The 12,865-nt window shown below is 47.5% G+C and overlaps 1 long non-coding RNA gene and 1 pseudogene across 1 annotated transcript; one reads left to right on the plus strand and one right to left on the minus strand.

Moving 5' to 3' along the window:
• LOC127923063 (asparagine--tRNA ligase, cytoplasmic-like) overlaps positions 1–9,006 on the plus strand; it is a 12,137-nt pseudogene extending 3,131 nt beyond the window's left edge.
• On the minus strand, positions 5,823–7,598 carry LOC127923062 (uncharacterized). The gene is made up of 5 exons (XR_008113168.1): positions 7,521–7,598; positions 7,042–7,094; positions 6,608–6,713; positions 6,229–6,387; positions 5,823–6,176 (listed from the first exon to the last, which is right to left on the minus strand). It is a non-coding gene; the product is annotated as an uncharacterized LOC127923062 (long non-coding RNA).
• Positions 9,007–12,865: the final 3,859 nt, after the last annotated feature.

Below are 12,865 nucleotides of genomic sequence, written 5' to 3' on the forward strand. Positions count from 1 at the left end.
AGTGAGTGGATGGGAGGAATTCATTAAGGCACCCAATGTGCACTATAGCATGGAGGGAATAACTGAACTTGTACAATAAGAAACATTCACTTTTTTTTGTTTTTCGATGCAAAGCATTTAAAAAAAATGCTTTGCACAATATTATTTTATATATGATATATATTATTAAAACATAATATATAATAATAATATATTATTATATAATAATATCATAATATCATAATAATATATATTATTTTATCCACACTATTTTTTTCTTTTAGGTATTCTGATGATAAATACCTTTTAGTCTACAGTATATTCTCAGGAAATCCTAGAGTTCTGTTTGTTTACCATAGTACGACCCTATGTTCCTCCCTCCCTCTGTAGGTACACTCACATAGAGGCAGAGTGCCCCTTCATGACCTATGAGGACCTACTGAGCAGGCTGGAGGATCTGGTGTGTGATGTGGTGGACAGAGTCCTGAAGTCTCCTGCTGCTTCTCTACTCTACCAAGTCAACCCTGTACGTCTGATGTTTTATAAGGAGCTCTTTGCAGCTCCTCTCCTCTCCTCTCCTCTCGTCTCGTCTCGTCTCGTCTCGTCTCCTCTCCTCTCCTCTCCCTCTCCCTCTCCCTCTCCTCCCCTCCGTGGTCTTGATCACTGAGATAGATGTATTCTTAAAGATTTCATCTCATAAAAATGTTTTTTTTCTATTTGAGATTCAAACTTCCTTTTTGACCTCATTCAAAACGCCTCCCTCAAATCCTTAGTGCGGTGGTGAAAATCTGAACCCGATTTTTAATGTGGTCTGTCCTTTACCTCTTTTGTCGACCCCAGGACTTCAAGCCCCCAAGAGGCCCTTCAAGAGGATCAACTACTCTGATGCCATCATCTGGCTGAAGGAGCATGACATCAAAAAGGATGATGGGACCTACTATGAGTTCGGAGAGGTACATTTTGACTGTGAATAAATTACATTTGACAAATGGTTTAAGGTCGGCATGAACCACAGTCAATTATAATCACTCTTATCTAATCACTATCTCACTCCAGAATTAATCTTTGGCTAGCATGAACCCGTGGTTGTGTTTTTTTAGGACATTTAGTGCTGGTTGCCTGGGCACAGATTGTGTCTAGTCCTGGATTACTGCTACTTTTAATATGGTTCTTTGTCTAGCACTAGGTTTAATCTGTGTTGAGGAAACTGGCACAGATACGCAAAATGGCCCCCTAACTGTTTACCCCACTCATCAATGTATTGTTCAGTGGACATACTCTTCGTCCAGCTCCTGTTATTATTGTGACGTTATAAAACCACTCTCCCTCCTTGGTTTCAGGACATCCCTGAGGCCCCAGAGAGGCTGATGACTGATGCCATCGGTGAGACCATCCTGCTGTGCCGCTTCCCGGCTGAGATCAAGTCGTTCTACATGCAGCGCTGTCCTGAGGACCGACGCCTCACTGAGTCGGTGAGTCCCGACCAGCAGAGAGCTTACGTCAACGAAAACATTTACATTTAAGTCATTTAGCAGACGCTCTTATCCAGAGCGACTTACAAATTGGTGCATACACCTTATGACATCCAGTGGAACAGCCACTTTACAATAGTGCATCTAAATCTTTTAGGGGGGGGGTGAGAAGGATTACTTACCCTATCCTAGGTATTCCTTGAAGAGGTGGGGTTTCACCATGACCCAGACCTGGAAAACAAACAGCATCTTCATCTACCTTACATCAGAGCTTACCTCCCCCAAACCATCACCCTTTTTTCCAATTTTTTCAAAAATGTTTGAGTTCTGATCTAGAATCAGTTTTGCATTTTAGTTCGTACTGAATAGGCTGCGAATAGGCTCCATAGGTAACCATAGGTAACCACCCCATCTCCCCTCCCTTCCTTTTTAGATCTATAGGTAACCATAGGTAACCGCCCCGTCTCCCCTCCCTTCCATTTTAGATCCATAGGTAACCATAGGTAACCATAGGTAACCGCCCCGTCTCCCCTCCCTTCCATTTTAGATCCATAGGTAACCATAGGTAACCATAGGTAACCGCCCCGTCTCCCCTCCCTTCCATTTTAGATCCATAGGTAACCATAGGTAACCGCCCCGTCTCCCCTCCCTTCCATTTTAGATCCATAGGTAACCATAGGTAACCATAGGTAACCGCCCGTCTCCCCTCCCTTCCATTTTAGATCCATAGGTAACCATAGGTAACCGCCCCGTCTCCCCTCCCTTCCATTTTAGATCCATAGGTAACCATAGGTAACCGCCCCGTCTCCCCTCTCCTTCCATTTTAGATCCATAGGTAACCATAGGTAACCATAGGTAACCGCCCCGTCTCCCCTCCCTTCCATTTTAGATCCATAGGTAACCATAGGTAACCATAGGTAACCGCCCGTCTCCCCTCCCTTCCATTTTAGATCCATAGGTAACCATAGGTAACCATAGGTAACCGCCCGTCTCCCCTCCCTTCCATTTTAGATCCATAGGTAACCATAGGTAACCGCCCGTCTCCCCTCCCTTCCATTTTAGATCCATAGGTAACCATAGGTAACTGCACCCGTCTTCCTGGATTCCTTTCCACCAGAGCTGATCTGAATCACATTCTGGGTTTCCTTCTACTTCACATGTTTTTTTGTAGTCACCCTCCTTTCAGTATTACAGGTGACACGTCCATCTGCAGACCAACTATTTGATCTCAGTCAATTTCACGGAGGGCATTTAGATCTTATTTGAGTTCATGTCTGCGGCCCCAGAGATGAGCCTCCTAAACTCTGTCCTGGGGACCCCAAACTCTGTCCTGGGGACCCCAAACTCTGTCCTGGGGACCCCAAACTCTGTCCTGGGGACCCCAAACTCTGTCCTGGGGACCCCAAACTCTGTCCTGGGGACCCCAAACTCTGTCCTCGGCACCCCAAGCTAGGTCCTGGGCACCCCAAGCTAGGTCCTGGGCACCCCAAACTCTGTCCTGGGGACCCCAAACTCTGTCCTGGGCACCCCAAGCTAGGTCCTGGGCACCCAAGCTAGGTCCTGGGGACCCCAAACTCTGTCCTGGGCACCCCAAGCTATGTCCTGGGGACCCCAAACTATGTCCTGGGCACCCCAAGCTATGTCCTGGGGACCCCAAACTCTGTCCTGGGCACCCCAAGCTATGTCCTGGGGACCCCAAACTCTGTCCTGGGCACCCCAAGCTAGGTCCTGGGGACCCCAAAATCTGTCCTGGGCACCCCAAGCTAGGTTCTGGGGGCCCCAAACTCGGTCCTGGGGACCCCAAACTCGGTCCTGGGGACCCCAAACTCTGTCCTGGGCACCCCAAGCTATGTCCTGGGGACCCCAAACTCGGTCCTGGGCACCCCAAACTCGGTCCTGGGCACCCCAAACTCGGTCCTGGGCACCCCAAACTCGGTCCTGGGCACCCCAAACTCGGTCCTGGGCACCCCAAACTCGGTCCTGGGGACCCCAAACTCGGTCCTGGGCACCCCAAACTCGGTCCTGGGCACCCCAAACTCGGTCCTGGGCACCCCAAACTAGAGCGGCGTTTGTCATCCTGGAAATTCGGGTCTTCTCACTAAAACTTATGTAGCATCCGAACGGTTTGGTCTACAAACTATTATGACCCCCCACCTACTTAAACACGATGGTGTACTCCGTTTGGCTCTACGACCCCTCACAAGCCTCATAAGACTCCTCTGGTCTACAAACTATTATGACCCCCCCCCAACTCACCCACCTATGAAAGATGACTCTCTTTAACACGACTCCGTTTGGCTCTACGACCCCTCACAAGCCTCGTAAGACTCCTCTGAAGGTAGCCGGGTACCAGTTTTAAGATGAGGGGAAGTATACAGGGTATACAGGAAAGTATTCCGATTCCTTGTTGTTACATTACAGCCTTATTCTAAAATGGATAAAAATATGTTTTGTTCATCAGTCTACACACACAGAGTACCCCATAATGACAAAGCACAAACTGTTTTTTTAATGTACATTTTATGCAAAATTCTAAGCAGAAATAACTTTATTTACGTAAGTATTCAGACCCTTTTGCTTTTGAGACTCGAAATTGAGCTCTGGACATCAGGACTGCGATTACTCACCACGGACAGGCAGAATCCTTTTTTCCTTTTAACGAGTCTGACGAGCCCGACGCCAACAATATACTGCTTTCTCGGGAAACAGGCCCAGATCCCGTGATTTAGCGTGAAGAGGAGGCGAAGAAAAAGGGGCCGGAGGGCGGGCTGCCTTCTGAGAATTAAAGCGATCAAATAAACGGCCACTTCCATCTATTGTGCTAGCAAACGTGCAATCTTTTGGACAATAAAATAGAAGACCTACGCGGAAGATTAAACTACCAACGAGACATTCAAAACTGTAATATCTCATGCTTCACGGAGACGTGGCTGAACGACGACACTATCAACATACAGCTGGCTGGTTATACGATGTACCGGCAGGATAGAACAGTACCTATGATGAAAATTACAGGCCTCTCTCATCTTTTTTAAGTGGGAGAACTTGCACAATTGGTGGCTGACTAAATACTTTTTTCCCCCACTGTAGGACAGACACTTCAGACACTTCAGACACTTCCTTTTAGACTCTAGAGGGTTATAGCTATATTTTAGTTTCAATCAAATGAGGAAAAATCTCGTCATTCCACATTATCCTAAAATCTAAAAAATAAAAATGAGCAGGTGTTTGTCCTACAGTAACGTTATACTATGCTATTACTGTATATTCTTGTAATGAATCAGATTATATGGACAGACATCAGCACTGCGTCTCTGAAAGACGTTTTGAATATGGGCCCTAAAAACTACACCTGAATACCTCTGTATTATAGAATTAATATTATCCTCTCCGGTGAAATAACTGTTATTGTCTCAGCTGCTCCTCTCCAGTGAAATAACTATTATTGTCCCTGCTCCTCTCTCCAGTGAAATAACTGTTATTGTCCCTGCTCCTCTCTCCAGTGAAATAACTGTTATTGTCTCAGCTGCTCCTCTCTCCAGTGAAATAACTGTTATTGTTGTCCCTGCTCCTCTCTCCAGTGGAATAACTGTTATTGTCTCAGCTGCTCCTCTCCAGTGAAATAACTATTATTGTCCCTGCTCCTCTCTCCAGTGAAATAACTGTTATTGTCCCTGCTCCTCTCTCCAGTGAAATAACTGTTATTGTCTCAGCTGCTCCTCTCTCCAGTGAAATAACTGTTATTGTTGTCCCTGCTCCTCTCTCCAGTGGAATAACTGTTATTGTCTCAGCTGCTCCTCTCTCCAGTGAAATAACTGTTATTGTCCCTGCTCCTCTCTCCAGTGAAATAACTGTTATTGACTCAGCTGCCCCTCTCTCCAGTGAAATAACTGTTATTGTCTCAGCTGCTCCCCTCTCCAGTGAAATAACTTATTGTTGTCCCTACTGCTGTTCTCCTCAGGTGGATGTGCTGATGCCTAACGTTGGAGAGATAGTTGGAGGGTCTATGAGGATCTGGGATGCTGAGGAACTGCTGGAGGGATACAAGAGGGAGGGCATTGACCCAACCCCTTACTACTGGTACACTGACCAGGTATGTACATCTACCCCTTACTACTGGTACACTGACCAGGTATGTACATCTAGAACCCAATGGTCACTCTGACAGAGCCTTCCAGATGTACATCCGTCTCTGCAGCACTCCACCAATCAGGCCTTTATGGTAGAGTGGCCAGACGGAAGTCACTCCTCAGTAAAAGGCACTAGTGTCCCTGTTGTCCCTGATCACATCCCCTCATTGTAATGGACCTATCCACTAGTGTCCCTGTTGTCCCTAATCACATCCCCTCATTGTAATGGACCTATCCACTAGTGTCCCTGTTGTCCCTAATAACATCCCTCATTGTAATGGACCTATCCACTAGTGTCCCTGTTGTCCCTAATCACATCCCCTCATTGTAATGGACCTATCCACTAGTGTCCCTGTTGTCCCTAATCACATCCCCTCATTGTAATGGACCACTAGTGTCCCTGTTGTCCCTAATCACATCCCTCATTGTAATGGACCTATCCACTAGTGTCCCTGTTGTCCCTGATAACATCCCCTCATTGTAATGGACCTATCCACTAGTGTTCCTGTTGTCCCTAATAACATCCCCTCATTGTAATGGACCTATCTACTAGTTTTCCTGTTGTCCCTAATAACATCCCCTCATTGTAATGGACCTATCCACTAGTGTTCCTGTTGTCCCTAATAACATCCCTCATTGTAATGGACCTATCCACTAGTGTCCCTGTTGTCCCTAATAACATCCCCTCATTGTAATGGACCTATCCACTAGTGTCCCTGTTGTCCCTAATAACATCCCCTCATTGTAATGGACCTATCCACTAGTGTCCCTGTTGTCCCTAATCACATCCCCTCATTGTAATGGACCTATCCACTAGTGTTCCTGTTGTCCCTAATAACATCCCCTCACATCCCTCATTGTAATGGACCTATCCACTAGTGTCCCTGTTGTCCCTGATAACATCCCCTCATTGTAATGGACCTATCCACTAGTGTCCCTGTTGTCCCTGATAACATCCCTCATTGTAATGGACCTATCCACTAGTGTCCCTGTTGTCCCTGATCACATCCCCTCATTGTAATGGACCTATCCACTAGTGTCCCTGTTGTCCCTAATAACATCCCCTCATTGTAATGGACCTATCCACTAGTGTCCCTGTTGTCCCTGATAACATCCCCTCATTGTAATGGACCTATCCACTAGTGTCCCTGTTGTCCCTAATAACATCCCTTCATTGTAATGGACCTATCCACTAGTTTTCCTGTTGTCCCTAATAACATCCCCCATTGTAATGGACCTATCCACTAGTGTCCCTGTTGTCCCTAATCACATCCCCTCATTGTAATGGACCTATCCACTAGTGTCCCTGTTGTCCCTAATAACATCCCCTCACATCCCCTCATTGTAATGGACCTATCCACTAGTGTCCCTATTTGTCCCTGATAACATCCCCTCATTGTAATGGACCTATCCACTAGTGTCCCTGTTGTCCCTAATAACATCCCCTCATTGTAATGGACCTATCCACTAGTGTCCCTGTTGTCCCTGATAACATCCCCTCATTGTAATGGACCTATCCACTAGTGTCCCTGTTGTCCCTGATAACATCCCTCATTGTAATGGACCTATCCACTAGTGTTCCTGTTGTCCCTAATAACATCCCTCATTGTAATGGACCTATCCACTAGTGTCCCTGTTGTCCCTGATCACATCCCTCACATCCCTCATTGTAATGGACCTATCCACTAGTGTCCCTGTTGTCCCTAATAACATCCCCTCATTGTAATGGACCTATCCACTAGTGTCCCTGTTGTCCCTAATAACATCCCCTCATTGTAATGGACCTATCCACTAGTGTTCCTGTTGTCCCTAATAACATCCTCATTGTAATGGACCTATCCACTAGTGTTCCTGTTGTCCCTAATCACATCCCTCATTGTAATGGACCTATCCACTAGTGTCCCTGTTGTCCCTAATCACATCCCTCATTGTAATGGACCTATCCACTAGTGTCCCTGTTGTCCCTAATCACATCCCCTCATTGTAATGGACCTATCCACTAGTGTCCCTGTTGTCCCTAATCACATCCCTCACATCCCTCATTGTAATGGACCTATCCACTAGTGTCCCTGTTGTCCCTAATCACATCCCCTCACATCCCCTCATTGTAATGGACCTATCCACTAGTGTTCCTGTTGTCCTAATAACATCCCCTCATTGTAATGGACCTATCCACTAGTGTCCCTGTTGTCCCTAATCACATCCCCTCACATCCCTCATTGTAATGGACCTATCCACTAGTGTCCCTGTTGTCCCTAATAACATCCCTCATTGTAATGGACCTATCCACTAGTGTTCCTGTTGTCCCTAATCACATCCCTCACATCCCCTCATTGTAATGGACCTATCCACTAGTGTTCCTGTTGTCCCTAATAACATCCCCTCATTGTAATGGACCTATCCACTAGTGTTCCTGTTGTCCCTGATCACATCCTCATTGTAATGGACCTATCCACTAGTGTTCCTGTTGTCCCTGATCACATCCCCTCGTTGTAATGGACCTATCCACTAGTGTTCCTGTTGTCCCTGATCACATCCCCTCACACACAAACTGTTGTCAATAGTCTGTGATGGTATAGTTACTAACGTTAACGTTGTGTGTTCCAGAGGAAGTATGGTACCTGTCCCCACGGTGGCTACGGGCTCGGCCTGGAGAGGTTCCTCACCTGGCTGCTGAACAGACACCACATCAGAGACGTGTGTCTCTACCCCCGCTTCATCCAGCGCTGTCGACCCTAAACTAAACAACTACCCTGGCCCCCTCTGTCTGCAGCTAGATGGCACTGCAACAGACCCAAGGGTACGTCCCAAATGGCAACTTTTATATATAGTGCACTTCTTTTGATCAGGGTTCATATTAGTCTGGTAAAAAAAAAAGGAAAAAGTAGTGCACTACTTGGGGTGCCATTTGGGACGAAGCCCCATTATCCTATTAAACTGCAGGAAACCAACTTACAACGCTTGAGAAACCAAGACGAGATCACTTAATTAATCAAATCACATTTTTATTTTGTCACATACAAATGTTTAGGTAGATGTTATTACGGGTGTATCGAAATCCTTGTGTTTCTAACCTCATAACAACGCAGTAGTATCTATTAATATAAATATATATATAGTATCTATTAATATATATATATATATAGTATCTATTAATATATATATATAGTATCTATTAATATATATATATAGTATCTATTAATATATATGTATAGTATCCATTAATTCACAACCTAAAAGTAAAAGAATGGAATTAAGAAATGTATCAATTAGGATGAGGATTATTTTCAGGATACGAGACACAAATCTGCCAATTTTAAGGGTTTGAAATGTTATGGTGTTTTTGTTGACAACTTGCAATTAATTCATGCTGTCCAGCAAATCCAATATGTCTGCCAATAAATGTCTACTGTATGTGCTACTAAGATGATGCTTTTGGATGTTTTTTCCTGGGTCCCAATTGATACTCTATAACCTAATATAGTTGGCCGATGACTATAGTGATGAGGATGTGCGACAAAGTCAGTCAATCAACATTTAGGTCATGTTTGCTCCCGAGTGGCGCAGCAGTCTTAAGGCACTATATCTCAGTGGCACTAGACACCCTGGTTTGAATCCAGGCTGTATCACACCACCAGACCAGTCATTGGCCCAGCACCGTCCGTGATTGGTCGGTGTAATATCTTGAAATAATTATTAAAGTACTGCTTTCAATATGATTTAAAACAAGTGTTTATCCTATCCGATTTTAGGCTTAGCCCAATATTGGACTAAATGAGCCTAAAGTTACTCCTTTACAGTCCAAGTACCAAGTAGCATGTTATGTTTTGAAAGGTTGAATTGGCTCTGGAAGCCAGAACAGCCAAATACTCCACATATTCTCAATTGCAGTACGATTCTAGAAACATAAATCCCTCCCTCTGCTTTCATATCAAAAGAATTTTACAAACGCGAAATACACACTTTACTGTACGCTTGTTTTTTTACAGCCCACAGTATGTTCAGTGACGAGGCGTTATGTGACGGTCAGGAACAGTGGGTTAACTGGTCTAGGAACAGTGGGTTAACTGGTCTAGGAACAGTGGGTTAACTGGTCTAGGAACAGTGGGTTAACTGGTCTAGGAACAGTGGGTTAACTGGTCTAGGAACAGTGGGTTAACTGGTCTAGGAACAGTGGGTTAACTGGTCTAGGAACAGTGGGTTAACTGGTCTAGGAACAGTGGGTTAACTGGTCTAGGAACAGTGGGTTAACTGGTCTAGGAACAGTGGGTTAACTGGTCTGGGAACAGTGGGTTAACTGCCTGTTCAGGGGCAGAATGACAGAGTCACACCTTGTCAGCTCGGGGGTTTGAACATGCAACCTTCCGGGTTAATAGTCCAACGCTCTAACCACTAGGCTACCTGCCACCTCTACACTCTAACCACTAGGCTACCTGCCACCTCTACACTCTAACCACTAGGCTACCTGCCACCTCTACACTCTAACCACTGGGCTACCCTGCCACCTCTACACTCCTAACCACTAGGCTACCTGCCGCCTCTACACTCTAACCACTAGGCTACCTGCCACCTCTACACTCTAACCACTAGGCTACCTGCCACCTCTACACTCTAACCACTAGGCTACCTGCCACCTCTACACTCTAACCACTGGGCTACCCTGCCACCTCTACACTCTAACCACTAGGCTACCTGCCTCTCTACACTCTAACCACTGGGCTACCCTGCCACCTCTACACTCTAACCACTGGGCTACCCTGCCACCTCTACACTCTAACCACTAGGCTGCCTGCCACCTCTACACTCTAACCACTAGGCTACCCTGCCACCTCTACACTCTAACCACTGGGCTACCCTGCCACCTCTACACTCTAACCACTGGGCTACCTGCCACCTCTACACTCTAACCACTGGGCTGCCCTGCCACCTCTACACTCTAACCACTAGGCTACCCTGCCACCTCTACACTCTAACCACTAGGCTGCCCTGCCACCTCTACACTCTAACCACTAGGCTACCCTGCCACCTCTACCTCTAACCACTGGGCTACCCTGCCACCCTACACTCTAACCACTGGGCTACCTGCCGCCCCACTCTAACCACTGGGCTACCCTGCCACCTCTACACTCTAACCACTAGGCTACCCTGCTGCCTCTACACTCTAACCACTGGGCTACCCTGCCACCTCTACACTCTAACCACTGGGCTACCTGCCACCTCTGCACTCTAACCACTGGGCTACCCTGCCATCCTCTACACTCTAACCACTGGGCTACCCTGCCACCTCTGCACTCTAACCACTGGGCTACCCTGCCACCTCTACACTCTAACCACTGGGCTGCCCTGCCACCTCTACACTCTAACCACTGGGCTGCCTGCCACCTCTACACTCTAACCACTGGGCTACCTGCCTCACCTCTACACTCTAACCACTGGGCTACCTGCCACCTCTACACTCTAACCACTGGGCTACCCTGCCACCTCTACACTCTAACCACTGGGCTACCCTGCCACCTCTACACTCTAACCACTGATCTACCCTGCCACCTCTACACTCTAACCACTAGGCTACCTGCCACCTCTACACTCTAACCACTAGACTACCTGCCACCTCTACACTCTAACCACTGGGCTACCTGCCACCTCTACACTCTAACCACTGGGCTGCCTGCCACCTCTGCACTCTAACCACTGGGCTACCTGCCACCTCTACACTCTAACCACTAGGCTACCTGCCTCCTCTACACTCTAACCACTAGGCTACCTGCCACCTCTACACTCTAACCACTAGGCTACCCTGCCACCTCTACACTCTAACCACTGGGCTACCCTGCCGCCTCTACACTCTAACCACTGGGCTACCTGCCACCTCTACACTCTAACCACTAGGCTACCCTGCCACCTCTACACTCTAACCACTGGGCTACCCTGCCACCTCTACACTCTAACCACTGGGCTACCCTGCCTCCTCTACACTCTAACCACTGGGCTACCCTGCCACCTCTACACTCTAACCACTAGGCTACCTGCTGCCTCTACACTCTAACCACTAGGCTACCTGCCACCTCTACACTCTAACCACTAGGCTACCTGCCACCTCTACACTCTAACCACTGGGCTACCTGCCACCTCTACACTCTAACCACTAGGGCTACCTGCCATCTACACTCTAACCACTGGGCTACCCTGCCACCTCTACACTCTAACCACTGGGCTACCTGCCTCCTCTACACTCTACCCACTAGTCTACCTGCCACCTCTACACTCTAACCACTAGACTACCTGCCTCCTCTACACTCTAACCACTAGGCTACCTGTCACCCCTCCACTCTAACCACTAGGCTACCTGCCTCCTCTACACTCTACCCACTAGGCTACCTGCCACCTCTACACTCTAACCACTAGGCTACCCTGCCACCTCTACACTCTAACCACTGGACTACCTGCCACCTCTACACTCTAACCACTGGGCTACCTGCCACCCTCTACACTCTAACCACTAGTCTACCTGCCGCCTCTACACTCTAACCACTGGGCTACCCTGCCACCTCTACACTCTAACCACTAGTCTACCTGCCGCCTCTACACTCTAACCACTGGGCTGCCCTGCCACCTCTACACTCTAACCAGGCTACCTGCCACCTCTACACTCTAACCACTAGGCTACCTGCCACATCTACACTCTAACCACCAGGCTACCTGCCACCTCTACACTCTAACCACTAGGATACCTACCACCTCTACACTCTAACCACTAGGCTACCTGCCGCCTCACACTCTAACCACTGAAGGCCCTACCTCTACACTCTAACCACTAGGCTACCTGCCACCTCTACACTCTAACCACTGGGCTACCTGCCACCTCTACACTCTAACCACTGGGCTACCTGCCACCTCTACACTCTAACCACTGGACTACCTGCCACCTCTACACTCTAACCACTGGGCTGCCTGCCACCTCTACACTCTAACCACTGGGCTACCTGCCACCTCTACACTCTAACCACTAGACTACCTGCCACCTCTACACTCTAACCACTAGACTACCTGCCACCTCTACACTCTAACCACTGGGCTACCCTGCCACCCGGACGAGGCGTTGTGTGTTAACGGGCGCTGACTGACAAAGTGGGGGTGCAATGTTTTCTCTTCTTCTCACTCAAATCATCGACATGAACTCCAACTTGTAGCACCAGTCATGGAGATTTATTCTCTTCTACACCTGCATTGCTTGCTGTTTGTGGTTTTAGGCTGGGTTCTGGCAGCATGTTGAGATATCAGCTG

The sequence above is a fragment of the Oncorhynchus keta genome, unplaced genomic scaffold, assembly GCF_023373465.1.
Source record: "Oncorhynchus keta strain PuntledgeMale-10-30-2019 unplaced genomic scaffold, Oket_V2 Un_contig_28119_pilon_pilon, whole genome shotgun sequence".
NCBI lineage: Eukaryota > Metazoa > Chordata > Actinopteri > Salmoniformes > Salmonidae > Oncorhynchus > Oncorhynchus keta.